The sequence below is a fragment of the Lissotriton helveticus genome, chromosome 10 (genome assembly GCF_964261635.1).
Source record: "Lissotriton helveticus chromosome 10, aLisHel1.1, whole genome shotgun sequence".
Taxonomy (NCBI): domain Eukaryota; kingdom Metazoa; phylum Chordata; class Amphibia; order Caudata; family Salamandridae; genus Lissotriton; species Lissotriton helveticus.
In genome coordinates this window covers 596,107,348-596,124,863 of record NC_136071.1, presented here as the reverse complement: position 1 = coordinate 596,124,863, position 17,516 = coordinate 596,107,348, and the positions used below count along the sequence as shown (strand labels likewise).

Below are 17,516 nucleotides of genomic sequence, written 5' to 3'. Positions count from 1 at the left end.
CAGAGAGTTGGAACCATAGAGCAAGGGGTAGATACATTTTAGAAGCAGAGGAAGAAAGAAAGGTGGAGCCACAAAGCTTGGGATAGGCACTGGGGAGATAAGGAGAGGGTGAGCCTTAGCCTATGAGATCGGTCCGTAGCAGAGAGATGGAGAGGGTGAGGCTTAACCTATGAGACCGGTCCGTAGCAGAGAGATGGAGAGGGTGAGGCTTAACCTATGAGACCGGTCCGTAGCAGAGAGATGGAGAGGGTGAGCTTTAGCCTATGAGACCGGTCCGCAGTAGAGAAACAGAGAGGATGAGCCTTAGCCTTTGAGACAGGTCCATATTAGAGAGACAGAGAGGGTGAGCCTTAGCCTATGAGATAGGTCCATAGTAGAGAGACGGAGAGAGTGAGCCTTAGCCTTTGAGATAGGTCCATAGTAGAGAGACGGAGAAGGTGAGCCTTAGCCCATGAGATAGGTCCATAGTAGAGAGACGGAGAGGGTGAGCCTTTGCCTATGAGATAGGTCCATAGTAGAGAGACGGAGAGGGTGAGCCTTAGCCTATGAGATAGGTCCATAGTAGAGAGACGGAGAGGGTGAGCCTTAGTTTATGAGATAGGTCAGTGGTAGAGACACAGAGAGGGTGAGCCTTAGCCTTCGAGATTGGCTCATCGTTGAAACTGAAAGGGAGCTTTATAAGGACAGCAATAGAGTACGGGGTGAGATATCTGGTAGAAACAGAAGGACACCAAGAGGGCAAGCGATAGAATATGTGGGTAGAGAATTGGTAAAAAACAAAGGAAGTCTTAGAGGACAGCAATAACATCTATGGGAACACATACATGGGAGAGCCAGAGAGAGACCATGAGAGTAAGCCACAGAGTATGGTACAGGTTTGCATGGCTCTCACAGGGCGCCATGAATGAAAACAAATTCTTCGAGATTGCACTGATGAGCGTCTCTCACTAAATGACTGTCGGAGATCGCTGGTTTTCCACTCTCAGTGTCAGAGAAAAGATTGTGGCTTTGGGGAGGGTGCTCAGAGGCGTAACACAGGCCCCTGCAGCCCCCGCGGTGCAGGGGACCCTCACCCTCCAGGGGGACCCGTCAGCACCGCACTTCTGCTGGGGAGCTCTAGATTGAGTTTGGAGGGGGCCCCTTCACTTACCCTGCAGGGGGGGGGCCCCCACAAGGTTTGTTACGCCACTGAGGGAGCTGGAGTGAATTTGCTGAGTGGGGCGTGGGAAGGTGGGAAGGTCACAAACAATGCAACACAAAAAGATGATGGACGGAATGTTGAACATTGTCAAACATTCACCCCCAGTCACAGATCTGGGTTTAATCCATTGTTATTTTGCTCACCACGTCACCCCAGTTCAGACATAGCCATATGCAAATCAGTCTTGACCCTGTGCCTCGAGGGAACAGTCCAGACCGAACTGCCAGGCCTCGTCTTCCCTGGACCAGAATTAAGCATCGTAGGACCGGTTTCGGACTTTCAGCCCTCATCAGCCAGGATAGCTTGACTCCAGTGGCGTAGTGAGCACGGGACCCACGTCTGGGCATACCCTTCCCACTTAGGGTGAAAATGCAACACCAAAAGATGATGGACGGAATGTTGAACATTGTCAAACATTCACCCCCAGTCAGAGATCTGGGTTTAATTCATCGTTATTTTGCTCACCACCCCACCCCAGTTCAGACATAGCCATATGCAAATCAGTCTTGACCCTGTACCTCATGGGAACAGTCCAGACCGAACTTGTGCATTATTCTGTTCGCCCTATGTGGGAAGTGTATGCCCAGACATGGATCCTGTACTCACTACGCCACTGGAGTCAAGCTATCCTGGATAATGACGACTGATAGCCAGAAACCGGTCCTAGGATGCTTGTTTCCGGTCCAGGGAAGACATGGCTTGGCAGTTCGGGCTGGACTGTTCCCATGAGGCACAAGGTCAAGACTGATTGGCATATGGCCATGTCTGAACTGGGGCGGCATGGTGAGCAAAATAACGATGGATTAAACCCAGATCCGTGACTGGGGGTGAATGTTTTGCCAATGTGCAACATTCCGTCGATCACCTTGTGTGTTATTCTGTACGCCCTATGTGGGAAAGGTATGCCCAGACGTGGGTCCTGTGCACACTACGCCACTGGAGTCAAGCTATCCTGGCTGATGACGGTTGATAGCCAGAAACCGGTCCTAGGATGCTTGACTCCGGTCCAGGGAAGACATGGCTTGGCAGTTCGGGCTGGACTGTTCCCATGAGGCACAGGATCAAGACTGATTTGCATATGGCCATATCTCAACTGGGGTGGCATGGTGAGCAAAATAACAATGGATTAAACCCAGATCTGCGACTGGGGGTGAATGTTTTGCCAATGTGCAACATTCCATCCATCACCTTGTGTGTTATTCTGTTCGCCTTATGTGGGAAGGGTAGGCCCAGACGTGGGTCCCATGTTCACTACACCACTGGAGTCAAGCTATCCTGGCTGATGATGGCTGATAGCCAGAAACCGGTCTTAGAATGCTTGATTCCGGTCCAGGGAAGACATAGCTCGGCAGTTCGGGCTGGACTGTTCCCATAAGGCACAGGGTCAAGACTGATTTGCATATGGCCATGTCTGAACTGGGGTGGCATGGTGAGCAAAATAACGATGGATTAAACCCAGATCTGGGGTGAATCTTTTGCCAATGTGCAACATTCTGTCCATCACCTTGTGTGTTATTCAGGACACAAACAAATCATGTTTTGGATGGGGAACGGGTGAGGGGAAAGTATTAACGACAATGGTACAATGCAGAGGAGTTGTCTTTTTGTATATTTGATCAGGGAATATATAGGTAATATTAATGGTGAAGATGGTGGGTGACTGGGCACCTCATATTTTTCTTAATATTTGGGTTGTGAAGGGTGCGTAATTTAATGAGTAAAATTAGTTGGGCCAGGAACTAGATATTTAAATATTTGAGAAGGTGAGTGTAATATAGGGATGGATAACGGGACCACGCATGCCATTACCACGCATGTCATTACTATGCAGCCTTACAATGCAATTCTTTACCATGTACTGCTTTTATCACGGAAGTCATTACCACATATATGCTTTTACCACACATACCTTTACAACAAAAATGTAAGTATACCACAAGCAAGTGAAAAACCTTTGTTATTACCTCCTAGCAGTCGCCAGTAGGTAGTTATAGTCAGGACCATATTTCTATAGAAAAAGCGTTTTTTTGATTTGACTATATCTTTGTAGCCGTTTGATTAATCTAAACAACATTTTCCCCAATTTTGTCATAGTGACTCTTGTTGTGCATGGAAAGTTTTAGGGTGGTCTTTCAAGTGGGGCCAAGAAAAAGGGGGTCAAAAAATGTGATTCTTGATCTTAACATTTTTTTTTTTACAGAGTTTTTTTAGCGCGAACTTGACCCAAAGGTATCGGGTATCAGAGCGCTTTACATGAGCACCAGTTGCGTTACATGATAACACATTCATTTTTGTTAGGCATGGGGAGATTAAGAGATTTGCCCAGAATCACAGGATGTTGCGTGTCCTGTCCCGAGACTCGAACCTGGTTCCCCAGCTCTGAATTCCCACTTTTAACACAACTACTGCCAGAACACTAGACAGAATTACATTAAATTTCACAGGACGATAGATTTTGGTGTGCAGATCCGGCTATGAGTTATCCGTTATAAATCTGCTCAGTAATTGTTCAGAAGTGTAATGGGAAGTAAATAAAGATATCTAGGCGAAGCTTAAGCTCAGATCTCATGGTGAGATCTGATTGGCTGCTAACAGTTCAATCAAGAAGTGTTGGCAGCCATAACAACATTTTAATAAAAGAAAAGGGGTCAGGATAGGAATACCCTGACCCCTTAAGTGTGGTGGTGGTGTCCCCCTGTAACCCAAACAGGGCCACAAATCACTTTAAAAAAAGCCCGGCCCCTTTGCTCAACCATTCTGCAAACGTGCCTCCTGGCACACTATTGGTTGGGGGATGAAGTCTGCTTGGCTGCTGAAGTCGTTGGGGACCAAGAACCCCTATTGGAGCAACCAGTAAGCCTCCACAGCAGGATTGCTAAGGCCTCGTCAGAGTCCCTGCCACCTTTCTCAGCTACTCAGCAAATGCGCCTCCTGTGTACTACTGGTTGGGGGATGAAGTCCCCTTCAAAGTTATGGGTAGTTAGGGGCCAAGAACCCCTATGGTTGCCACAAGTAAGTCCTCCACAGTGGGATTGCTCCGATCTCGTCTGAAGCCATGTCCCCTTTCTCAACTACTCTGCAAATGCGCCTCCTGGAGCACTACTGATTGGAAGATGAAGTCCATTTGGCAACTAAGAGTCATTGGGTGCCAATAACCCCTATTATTGCAACAAGTACTCCCCCCCACAGCGAACTATTTAGACTTTGTCGGAGGCCCCACCCTCTTTCAAAACCACTCTGAAATGTGCTTCCTGGTGTACAGTTGGTTGGGGGATTACGTCCCCTTGGCTATTGAGGGTCATTAAAGGCCAAGAAACCCTATTTTTGCCACAAGTAAGTCCCCCAAAGCGGAATTGCTTAGACCTCATTGGAGGCCCTGCCCCCTTTCTCAACCACTCTACAAACGGACCTCCTGGCACATTACTCTTGGGAGATGAAGCCAAGGAGTGAGCGCACCAGTAAACTCCTCCTCTGCCGTCGGTTGGTGGAGTTTTTCCTGAACTCAGCGTCCAAGCAGAGTTTACGACCCACCTCTTTGACAGACTCACACACCCACTTACAGCCCACTCATACTCTCTCACACCAACTTAAAAACCTACTCATGCACCTACTCATGACACTGATGCACTCACTCACACACTCAATGTCAAAGGTTAGTGGTTACAGTTAAGAAATAAAATTTGGACTGGCTAAAGCAACTCACAGCCCTTAACTGCACCCCACACGTGGTTGACTCCACTAAATCGCTTGGCATTACCTTGGACAAACTACTTAATATGCAAGCTCACATCAGTGCCACTATAAGGGGTGCCAACTTTCATCTTAACACTCTCAAGAAAATCAAACCTTTCCTTCCAACCGAAGACGTACAACGGCAGTACAATCCCTGGTGATCTCATGTCTTGAATAGGGGCTGGTGACCCTTGCAGGACTGCCTAAAGCGAGCTTGGCACCCCACAGAGTCACTCTCAAAGCATCAGCCAGGCTCATCATAGGCTCCAAAAAACATTATCACATTACACGGACCTTGTGCAGTTTAACTGGCTGTCTATTGAAGCGAGGATTCGTTTTAAAATAGCTTGCCTCACACATAAAGCCCAGCATTATAACACTCCGGCCAATCTGGCGAACAAGCTCGTTCTCTCTGGCTCGACTTGGAACTTAAGAAATACGTCCTCACTTCTCTTGAAACCTCCCAAATTTAAGAAGAAAAGTACATACAAACGTGCTTTCTCTGGCCTTGTACCTAGAATTTGGAACGCTCTTCCTACTGAGATTAGAGCCAATCCTTCCACTGCCTATTTCAAGAAACAGGCCAATTTTATTTTTCTGAATGATCATAAACTGCATCATCATTTCTCTTTTGCATGTAACCTTGTTTACAGTTCTGACATTTTTCCAAACTTAACTTTCTCAATGTATTTCATGTTTGATGGTTAATTGTTATTTTACCCAAGGGTCCTCACCCTACAGTGTTGTCAATTATTTTACTATGTTGTGTCAAGGGCACTCTTGCTTGTTTTGCTGAATGTTACAGGAAATATTTTACACCCGAGGAGAAATGGATCTAGGGTGGCCCACTACCTGGTCCCTGATCTTGATTGTATATTCCTTGTGGTGTCACTATGCTGACCTCTATTGTAGGGGGTTTATCTATGTTTGCGTCGTGTGTATAGCGCTCTGATACCCGCAAGGGTCATGTTTGCGCCTTATAAATCTTTCTAATAAATAAAAAATCCTTAAAAATACACACAAAATAATGGAGGTTACAGGGACGTTATAGATAGGAAATAGAATTTTAAAAAACGTAGAAATTTACTGAGAAAAACATAGGTTACAGGGACGTTATAGTTAGCCTCAGATTTCATTCGTATAAAATGAGTGAAATTCAGCAGTTATATTTACCTGAGCTAACTATAACTTACGGCCACGCAATGCACTGCTTATGACCTCACATATTACTTAATTCATGACATAGTCAGTGATATCACTGATGTCCTCTCAAATAACATCACTGTGGGGGACTTACTTGTGGCAATAATAGGGGTTGTTGACCCCCTAACAACCCTCAACAGCCAAGGGGACTTCATCCTCCAACCAGTAGTGCACCAGGAGGAGCATTTGCAGAGTCTTAGAGAAAGGAAAATGCTTTTTCTATAGAAACATGGTCCTAACTATAACTACCTACTGGTGACCGCCAGTAGGTAAAATATATCTATATTTATGTAGCGGTCCCACTTACCTGTGATATACTTACATTTTCACTGTAAAGGTTTGCGTGATAAAGGCATATGCGAAGTAAAGACTTGTGTGGTAAAGTCAATGTGTGGTAAAGGCATTGTGTGGTAATGACTGCATGGTAATGGTAATGCGCGGTAATGACTATGTGGTAAAAGTTGTTTCCCATAATAAAGAGAGTGGTAGGTGTGCAACAGGACACCAGATTTGTTTTCATATTTTGGGGGAGTGGAGACTGATGTGGGGACTGAAGATTTGGGTGGAGGATGCCAGGTTGTGATGGCTCCTCAGAGACAGACAGACACAGACAGACAGACAGACAGAGTCATACAGACAGACAGAGATAGACAGAGTCGGACAGACGGACAGAGACAGACATAGTCAGACAGAGTCAGACTGACATAGACAGACAGTCAGACAGAAAGAGTCAGACAGAGACAGACAGAGTCAGATAGACAGAAACAGACAAAGTCAGATAGACAGAGGCAGACAGAGTCAGACAGAGACAGACAGAGTCAGCCATAGTCAGATAGACAGAGCTAGACAGAGTCAGACAGAGTCAGATAGACAGAGACAGACAGACAGAGTCAGACAGAGTCAGATAGACAGAGACAGACAGACAGAGTCAGACAGAGTCAGATAGACATAGACAGACAGAGTCAGAGTCAGATGGACAAAAACAGACAGAGTCAGACAGAGACAGACAGAGAGACACAGACAGAGACAGACAAAGACAGACAGAGACAGAGTCAGACAGACAGAGTCAGACAGACAGATTAAGATAGACAGAGTCAGACAGAGTCACACAGAGTGACAGAGTCAGTCAGACCGAGTGACAGAGTCAGTCAGACCGAGTGACAGACAGAGTCAGTCAGACCGAGTGACAGACAGAGTCAGTCAGACCGAGTGACAGACAGAGTCAGTCAGACCGAGTGACAGACAGAGTCAGTCAGACAGAGTGACTGACAGAGTCAGTCAGACAGAGTGACAGACAGAGTCAGTCAGACATTCTGACAGACAGAGTCAGTCAGAGTGATAGACAGAGTCAGTCAGAGTGACAAAGTCAGTCAGACAGAGTCAGTCAGACAGAGTGACATACAGAGTCAGTCAGTCAGAGTGACAGACAGGCAGTCAGTCAGACAGAGTGACAGACAGGCAGTCAGTCAGACAGAGTGACAGACAGGCAGTCAGTCAGACAGAGTGACAGACAGGCAGTCAGTCAGACAGAGTGACAGACAGGCAGTCAGTCAGACAGAGTGACAGACAGAGCCAGTCAGAGTAACAGACAGAGTCATTCAGACAGAGTGGCATACAGAGTCAGTCAGTAAGAGTGACAGACCGACTCAGTCAGAGTGACAGACAGAGTCATTCAGAGTGACAGACAGAGTCAGTCAGAGTGACAGACAGAGTCAGACAGAGTGGCATACAGAGTCAGTCAGACAGAATGACAGTCAGTCAGACATTCTGACAGAGTCAGTCAGAGTGACAGACAAAGTCAGTCAGACGGATTAACAGACGTTCAGTCACAGTAAGTCAGACAGAGTCACACAGAGTCAGTCAGACAGAGTGACATAGTCAGACGGATAGAGACAGTCAGACAGAGTGACAGAGTCAGTCAGACATTCTGACAGTCAGTCAGACATTCCGACAGTCAGTCAGAGTGACAGACAAAGTCAGTCAGACCGAGTAACAGACAGTCAGTCAGAGTACGTCAGACAGAGTCACACAGAGTCAGTCAGTCAGAGTGACAGAAGGAGTCAGTCAGACAGTGACAGAGTCAGTCAGTCAGACATAGTGACATACAGAGTCAGTCAGTCAGACAGAGTGACAGACAGTCAGTCAGTCAGACAGTGACAGAGTTAGTCAGTCAGACAGAGTGACAGACAAAGTCAGACAGAGTGACAGAGTAAGTCAGACAGAGTGACAGACAGTCAGTCAGACAGAGTGACATACAGAGTCAGTCAGTCAGAGTGACAGACAGAATCAGTCAGTCAGAGTGACAGACCGACTCAGTCAGTCAGAGTGACAGACCGACTCAGTCAGTAGGAGTGACAGACAGTCAGACAGAGTGACAGACAGAGTCAGTCAGTCATACAGAGTGACAGAGTCAGTCAGTCAGACAGAGTGACAGAGTCAGTCAGTCTGACAGAGTGACAGAGTCAGTCAGACAGAGTGACAGACATAGATAGTCAGACTGAGTGACAGACAGAGTCAGTCAATCAGACAGAGTGGCAAACAGTCACAGTCCAGTTTATACAACGCATCTCTACAGTTACAATGTGTTCTGTCAAATGTTTTCTTTTGGAAATTTGCATTTATTGTCACCTTTTCGTTAGCACACATTGCTGTTTCATGACTGACGTTTGGGGTTCACGTTCGCTTATCAGCATCCACACATAACAAACACAGCCAGAGTAGCAGCAGAGAGCAGTATTTGTTACGCCAGAAGGATGTGATCATCGTAAGCTGAGTAATATAGATGATGACATGTGGTACACAAGTGGTGCCACTTTTTAAAGCAAAGATACACCCTGCAGCTGTGCATTATTTATGGATTTTAACAGTGCTGCTTGGCATATACAAAATTTTATTAATAGAAAAGAGTGGCTGCATTTCAATAGTAACCAATTATAAAGTAAATCTGGAAAATGAAATCTCGGCAGGGTAATTTCAAATCTGAGTTGTATCTAACTTGTGCAATTAAACCCTTAGCTGACGGCCATAATCATCACATGCCTAACTCAAGAATCAAGATATACAGGACAAGGGTTACTCTTTGAAATCTGCAGTATGCCTAGTTTGTCACATGAGATAGGTCCCCAACCGAGACACTTGTTTTACCATCTACGGCATATACTTTATTTGCTCCTGAAATTGATTGGTTCTTAAAACAAGAGGCAAATGAAACTAACTAAGAGGGAGGGGGAGAAGGGAGGGGGTGGTGCAAGCAGAGGAGTGCAGAGGATTAAGCTGACCAGAAGGGAGGGAGAGAAGGGAGGGGGTAGTGCGAAGACGAGATGGGAGGGGGAGAAGGGAGGGGGTGGTGCAAGCACAGGAGCGCAGAGGATGAAGCTGACCCGGAGGGACGGGGAGAAGGGAGGGGGTAGTGCAGTAGAGGAGCATTATTCTTGCGCTGTAAGGCTTAATGAGCCATTACAGAAACCCAGATGGCAGCTGTGCACGTGCACGAGCTTGTGAACGCAAGTTGAAGGCCAGCAAAAGCCTGTGGGTAGCACTTTAAAAAACCTACCAAATGTCTCGCAGAGCAGCGCATGCACTGGCTCAGGCGAGACCTAAAAAGGGTGGGAAAAGAGGGAGAGTTAAGAAGATGGAGAGGGGGCAGGATGTGTACTACTGGTGTCACCTTGGCACGCGGACAATGCACGGGTCAGCATAGCGTTCATCTTCTTCCACATGCTCTCCTTTTCCTCCTGGAGCCGCCTGAACTCCAGCCACAGCTCGATCATGCCCAGGTGCAGCCGCGGTACCATCTACAGGGTGCGATACAAACACACAGGAAATTAGAGTTTCTTTTAACCTTTCATCGGTGGAGAATTACAAATATCAAAATGTCTGCTAGTAATACTAATAAGACAGGGGAAAAGAACCTTCCCTATAAATCACAAATTATTAATCACTGTGTTTCAGTATAGTAAGGAATACTGTTTGTATGTGAAAAATGCAACACTTTTTTTATAGAGCCATGCCTTTAATGGATTTTTATGAGCTGTGCAGCTGAAATGAGGACTAATCTGTGGAAATCAGTATAACTGCACCAATTTTTACATTCAGTATCCAATTTCTTGGCCCAATATGCATTAATTGTCAACTTCCCATCTACAAATACCGGTACAGGTGATATTTAAAAATCTATATTCTAATATGATACCACAGGCTATTCTCTTTGTGCAGGCAGGCACACAACCTGCACCTGGTGTTGAGTACACTTTGAGAGCCTTTCCCAGACGTGTTAAGCACAGATCAACACCCAAAAGAGAGTGACCTTATTTAAATGTATTTTATTTATTAGAACATTGAAATGTTGGGCGCTCCATTGAAAACAATGGAGTGCTCCCGGCTTCTAATGGCTGGTAGAAGTCCGGAGCTCCAGCGTTCCAATGTTTGCTCACAGCTGTTGTTGTGAACAAAGGCCTCACGGAGCCCGAGAAAATTTCAACCCCCTCGGGCTCCGTGAGGCCTTTATTTTACAAATAAGAACATTCTGTCCTCTGGGCAGAATGTTCTAAAAGCCTTAGATCCCTCTGTAGTGGGCTCTACCGGCCATTAAAGCCCACTCCCTTGTTAAAGGATCTTGTCTTTGGCTCGGGCCTTTAACTATGGAGCGGGCCTTTAATGGCCTGTAGAGCCTTTCCGTAGCTCTTTTATCCACAGCATTGAACCCGTTGAGCGCAGAAGCCAACTGGGGAATTGGAAAGAATTCTTTCACTCAACTAACAGTAAATTAGAGTTGTTTATGCAGTTTATAAAGCTATAGTTATCTTAATTAGGTTCATGTTTTTGGTCACCAATGTATCCAGAAAGATTAAAAATTGGATACTAAATGAGGAAAATTATATTTAAGGGCATTTTAGGCATTAATACGACAAGCAAAACGAGTGAAAACAGAGCACGTGTAGGATAGAGAGCATATACAAGAAACAAGGAAGCAGAAGGAGAGTCTAAAGAGACCAACCAACATAGCTTAGGCTTTATTAAAGAAAAGCCAATTTTAAATACAAGACAAAGGTAGGATATAGGTTACCTGTTCTGTCTATATATATCCTTTTGTTTGATAAATAGTACATGGTGTGACATGATGAGGAGTGCTGTTCTGAGCTCAGTGCATCCCAACCACATGGTCTATCTGTGTTGCTTTTGTCGTTTGTGTGTAATGTCCTATCGAAACTGCTGTTGGATTGTGAGTATGTGTTGTACAGTGAGAGAATTGTACTGTTGCGGTTCTACAATATCCAACTAAATGACACGTCTATACCGTGCAAAATATGTAGGCTATGTTCGGTCTAATGTGTTTTGTTGTGATCAGCACTACCACAGAAGTTGGGTTAGTCAGCATGGTTGGAGAAACAAAGAGGTAAAAAATAAAAATAAAAATCCATGAACATGGTATCAACAAAATGGACATGTGTAAGACGGGCGGATTTGAATGCCTCACTTGGGAGGCAGCTGACACCTATTGTCACTGAGATTGGTGGTAGTAGGACTATCTAACCAGATATTTCACTAGACTAGACAGTACCTTGGTCCCTGTGGCTGGCTGGCTGCGCACACCCACACACATTTACTCTCCGCACCTTCACCACCAATATCTGGACCCCATGCCATTCTTGACTCAACAGCTTATATTACCCTGGACCAAAGGAAATGAAATCACTTCTGTATGACAGTTGGTGACCCCTCACCACTTTTCAGTTTCCCTCCCTCCCTCCCTCCCTCGCCCTTGTCAGTTTCCCTTCAGACAAACATTCCTGCAGCATATCCCGCCACGAGGCCACTAATACCCAAGGATAATTCTACCCCTGAGACGATAAAAACTCCTTCCCCAAGCAAGAATGAAGGCCGCCCTGACCCCTTTCACAAAAAAACAAATTCAGTGCAACACCAAAGAGGCCCCAGAAGACAGGCCTTTCATTCACTGCTAAAACATGGTTGGTTGGTGATTTAGCACAATGAAAGCAACTCAGTTTCTCATACTGATTACATTAGGCCCCAAGTAAAAACGTATCCAGTCAGGTAGTAGGAAATATACTTAGCAACGAAATGCGCGACTCTGGGCAAATCACTTCAACTAATAGTGATTGTAGTTGTGAATTTGTCTGACTCAAAAACCCACCTTACAGCGGCTTGGGTCGCCGTTCTATTTCGCATCTGTAGTCTTATATTTGCTAACCATATACCACACTATTAAATGCACAGCATTTGGTGTTGAGATGTGACAATGAACGTTCTCTGTAAAGTGCGCCTAGGAGCTAGGGCTGCAGCATGTGAAGTGCCCCCAAAAAAAGGGTAATTGTCTTCCATTTTTTTTGTAAACAAATGTTATTGCCTTTTACATGTCAAATCACATATCTATTTCCAGGATATCAGTGTATAAAATTCCTGTACGTGCCTCGGCGAATATATCCGTTGTTGCCCCATCTTTGTCCCCTCTGCGAGCGTTTGTTGTAAGAGTCACATCTCAAACTGATATCAGTCCGGTATACATTCAATAGCATCCCCCCTCCTCCCCATTTAACTGGCCCCCCCTTCCCAACCCTCCCCGCACTGCTGTCTCCCCTCTACTACTATTGAACCCAGTTAGTAGACTCTTTTGCGCTCAGGGTGTGGGTGTTAGGGGCGCGCCGGGGCCGTCCAGTGCTATCTCATCCTCTCTGGTGTGTGTCAGTGCCATGCAATGCACTGATCTCTCTGGCTCTGCTGGGTTGTTCTGTCCTAGTGTGGTCCCCGGGGATTCTCTACCTGTGGGAGTCTCTCTGGGGTAAAAGCCCCCGATGCCTCGCCATTTCTTGTTAAGTCCGCCAGCAGCCCCTCCCATGCCTGAGCCCGTTCCAGCTTGCCCACTCCGCTGTGCATTCCTTAGCAGGACCCTGCCCTCACATCCCGCCCATTTCACCAGCTCTCGTTTCCATCTGTGTACGCTGGGGCCCTCCGATTTCTTCCAGCTACTAGTTATTTCTTATTTCGCCAGGATAAAGGCCAGGTCCTGAAACCTAGCTGTGGTCCTGGTTTTGGCAGTGTATGGGAACAAGTGGAGCAGTACGTGTGCAGGTGACCACCCTCTCCGTCACCCTCGCTGTCACCTGCGTGACCTCCTGCCAGTATTGCGTTAAGGAGGCACAACTCAACGCCATATGAATAAAAGTCACCCTCTGCGTTTGACACCTCGGGCAGCGAGCGTCCGCGCCGTCAAAGTAGCAGTTGATATGCGCCTGCCCGAGGCCACCCGGTGGCCATCAGGAGGGCGGGCCCTTAGTCACGGAGGGCTGCCCCCGCCCTCCCCCAGCTGGTAAGTTGGCCACCCCTCCTCAGGGCATGTTGCCTAGGTGGAGGGGGGCGGTCTGGTGAAGCACGTCCGGGGGCACAGGCAGGGTGAGGGTATATCTCACCCCCGGCCATTGTGCGGCCTCTTTGGCGCTCCGGACGTTGCGGCACACATCGGGACACTCTTTCGTCGGGACATTCTTTACGGTGAGTGACCCAGGGGCTGAGGCCTTCGGGCATTACCCCCCCTCCGCCTACTCCCTCCCTTGAGGTTTCAGAGCGATGGCTAGGCGGCCCGCTTAGCGTCGGGCCGCTGTGGAGGTGGGGGTTTTCGGGCTTCTGCTTCGGCAGTATATTGCTGCCGCAGGAGGCCCACGGGCTGGCATTTCCTCCCCCTCCCTTCTCGGGCATGAGTCCGCTCCACTGAGAACGGGAGAGGTGGGGATTTTTGGGGCTCCCGTCACCGCTTGGTACCGCCGGGGTCCGAGCTGTCCGGAGCGGCGTTACCCTGGCGGCTTGCCCCAAATAGCCAGTAGGCGAAGCTGCAGTGGGCCACGGGGCGGCAGCGGTGTCGCTCGTCAGGGTTGCCCTGGTGCGAGGGAGCGCCCCGCCATTACCTTACGCCCAGGCCCAGTACACTCGCCCCTTCCCCACCCCATCCCGATGCGGCGCCCACGTGCGTGCCGCCAGAGAGGTAGCGGGTGGGGGCGTTCGTCGGGCCTAGCAGTCGTGGTTTTGCTGTGCCCGGCGGCCTTTTCATGGGCCAGGATGACTTAGGCCTCTTGACGAAGGACCATATCTCAGAGTTTAGGTCCGTGCATGCGGTGGATCTCCCCGTGTACATGCGGCTAATGGGCAAATGAACATAATGTTCGAGGTTCACGCGGTACGTACGTTTACCGGGTGCCCCCCCCACCAGGGGGCACGTTACCCCATGGTTTAATTCATTGTGTTCTCATGTATTGCATTTGTAGTACGATATTTATTTAAGGGAGGGCAGTGATGTTTTAGGCTAAATTTATGGTTGCGCGCATGCGGCGGGGCTCCACGTGCACAGGTCATGGTGTGTATATTGTGGGCATAAGTTTGTCATTGACGAGGCTCATGCTGCATGCGGTCGCATTGTTCCCCCCCCTGTGTTCGATATGTCCTAAGGGGTGGGTCAGCCTACACGTGGACAAGGAGCTTCTGTGGAGGCTGCGCTCCCGAGTTAACAATGCAGTAAATTTTCACATTCCTTTCTGCCTGCCACGACGTCACAATGCTTCCCTCGTGTTGTCGCTAGACTCGATGGGTGCGCCAGCTGCACACTGGCAAAGGTTCTATTGTGCTGTTTCATGAGCATTCCGTGCAAGCAATCGTTTTAAGGTCGAATTTTAATTACTATGTCGTTGTTTCACCCTCGTGTGCTCATACCGGCACGGGGATGAGTCCGCCTAGCACGTGCATAAAGTTTCCAAGTTATGCAGTCCTAGGGCCAATATCTTGTAGGTCTTCACGTGAGGCGCGCACAAAAAGTCCATTGTCTCGGCGCAGAGGGCCATAATAAGCGTAGGTGTGCCTCGCCACTGCACCGTGAAGTGGTGTGTTAGTGTCCTGCAGGCGGGCCTACGTCTGATGTGGGGCCGAGGTAGAGTGTGGGAAAGGTGTTTGGGGGGCCATGGTCCGACCCTCCCCCCGGTCTGGTACCACCTTCCCCCACCCGCTCCACGTGCCTACTTACGCACCACGTTCTCAATCTGCGAGTGCGTGTGCGACCCCATGATTGTGCCACCGTCGCACACCCCCATGAGTATTGTTGTCTTCCAGCAGATCGCATGTACGTTGCCATGCGGCCTATTCGCTTGGTTGTATCGTAGCCCGCTGCGGTGGTGAACGTTCTCGTGATTATGTTTTAGCTAATTCTAGCAAGGCAAGGGTCGTCTTGTCAGAGCTTTTATTCATAAGAACGTTTCCTTGCGTGTTTCAGGCCTCACCCTCCGCGCTCCTTCGGTGGGCGCCCCCATTTTCGAAACAACTGCAAGTATTGGAGGTACGTATACGCCCTGAGGGTTGCTGGGAGTGCCTCAGGGGTTCATGCAAGTGTGCTGATCTGGTCTTTGGGGTAGCTGTCTCTGCTGTTGTCATCCTAGGTGTGTCTCGCTCGGGGTTATGCCACCCACGTCGTGGAGACACAGACTCATGCAAGCCTTTGGGGGCGATTGTGGACAGACGGTTCATGCCCTTAATGTTGCCTTCCCAGCGCTCCTGTCGGGCAGTGGGGCGAGTCAGCGTGTCATTAGTCCTGTAGCCCGTGGACCACCACAGGGCCTGTCCAGTCTCACACTCTCTTTTTCCCATACAGAAACTCGCACTCGCCGCCGGCTTAGGATTTTGGAGGTCCCCTCGTTCCCGACAACACCCCCCGCCCTCTAACGCACAACAGGCGATAGGATCTATTCCGTGAGGTAAGGATACGGGGGCAAGGTCGTTGTGGGGTGGCAGGGCTTTGGGAGCAGGTCGAGCCTAAGTAGTACAAACCGTCCAATGATTTTTGGTTTGACTATTGCATCGCATGTGAGCACCGTGCCTGTCTTTCCGGCTGGGGGCAGTGTGTAGGTAGTCAGAGCTGTTGATTCCAACTTTATTTATACATGTACTTTGGCTCACAGTTACTTTTCTTAAGGGGGGGAAGAGCCAAATTTAGGCATGGAGAGTCAGGGGTCCCCTCCGCTTTTTACGCAGGTAGGAGATATCGGTGAGGTAAGCGTAAAGGGGCATGGTCATTGTTGGGAGCCGGGTCGGTGTGCAGGTCGAATCTAGTAGTTCAAACCGTCATTGGAGCAGGTGCGGACGTGGCATAATTTATGTACAACGTGCCGGTCATTCGGGCTGGGTGCGGTGTGTAGGTAGTTAGATGTTGAGCCCTAATCTTATCGTACCGTGGCTCACAGTTAATTTTTCTTACAGGGGAAGAGCCAAGTTAGGCATGGAGAGTCAAGGGTCCCCTCCGCTGTTCACGCAGACGTCACAGGCGACGATTCGGGGATAGGACCCACGCATGATGCGCAGATGAAGGCTTTATTGGACTTAATCAAGGCGAATGGGGTTGCGTGGGCTAGTGAACTGTTGACAGCCAACCCACCCAGAGTCCCCGTGGCCGGTCCCGTCCTAGAACAAGACATTGTGGAGGACCCTGGTCACACCAGGGCCAAGCGCGTGCGCAAACCAACAGTGAAAGACTTTCCAGCTGAACCTCCTCCCAAGACCAGGGCGCCAGAACTGGTTAGGAATGTGATTGTGCATGCCCCCGCCTCACCCCCGGCGGTGACCGCGGTTAGCGCCTCCCTACCCCCTTGTCCGGTGGCCCTCACAACAGACTTCGCCACCAGAGAGGACTTGGGTAAGCTTACGGTTTCGCTCTCTGCATTCATGTCCGAAGTTAGAGCGAGTTTGCGGGCCACACCCCCGCCGCCATCGCCGCCAAGATCCTCTTTGGCGAAGGAGCAACAAATCGCCCCCCCTTCACCCACGGCCCCAGGAGTCTCGCTAGTTGCCCGGGTATGGGGCGGGGTGCAAAGTGTACCCAATGGGGCGGCGCCCGAGGGTTCCCTCGTTGACATGGCGTCACTGGGCGATGCTTCACCACCTACCTCAGTTATTGCACCACCCCCTGCCTCAGTAGTTATTGCCCCGCCGCAGGTGTCGACACCTTTACCTGCGCTCCCTGCAGCACCTGCCTCGCGCTGATGCCTGTTCCCTCTGCGCCAGTGGTAAAAATGACTATGGCTCCTCTTCTATCGGGTAAATGTTCATTGGCCTGGCAGGTGCCCCAGGCAGCAAAAGAATGTATTTGGCGCAGGGAATTTGTCGATATTTTTTCCTTCCTCATGGTGGGTGCGGTTGGTTTTGACATCTGGAAGGTGGGAGGCAAAGATGAAGATAAGAAAGCGCGTTTTCGGTCCTGGCCGGAAAAAACTATTAAAAATTGGAGACAAGCTTTCTCCATCCTAGCGGCAGTGATCACAGAGCGCTTCCCAGAGCAGGCGCAGGGCCTCTTTCAATATGCTACTGTTATAACTGATGAAGCTGAGTCAGC

The 17,516-nt window shown here is 48.7% G+C and overlaps 1 pseudogene across 1 annotated transcript in view; it reads right to left on the bottom strand.

The window, feature by feature from the left end:
* Positions 1–17,516, bottom strand: part of LOC144784065 (uncharacterized) — a 187,173-nt pseudogene that overhangs the window by 25,987 nt on the left and 143,670 nt on the right. Inside the window, exon 3 of the transcript XR_013601615.1 lies at positions 9,804–9,930. The product of XR_013601615.1 is annotated as an uncharacterized LOC144784065 (transcript). The remainder of the gene's footprint in view (positions 1–9,803; positions 9,931–17,516) is intronic.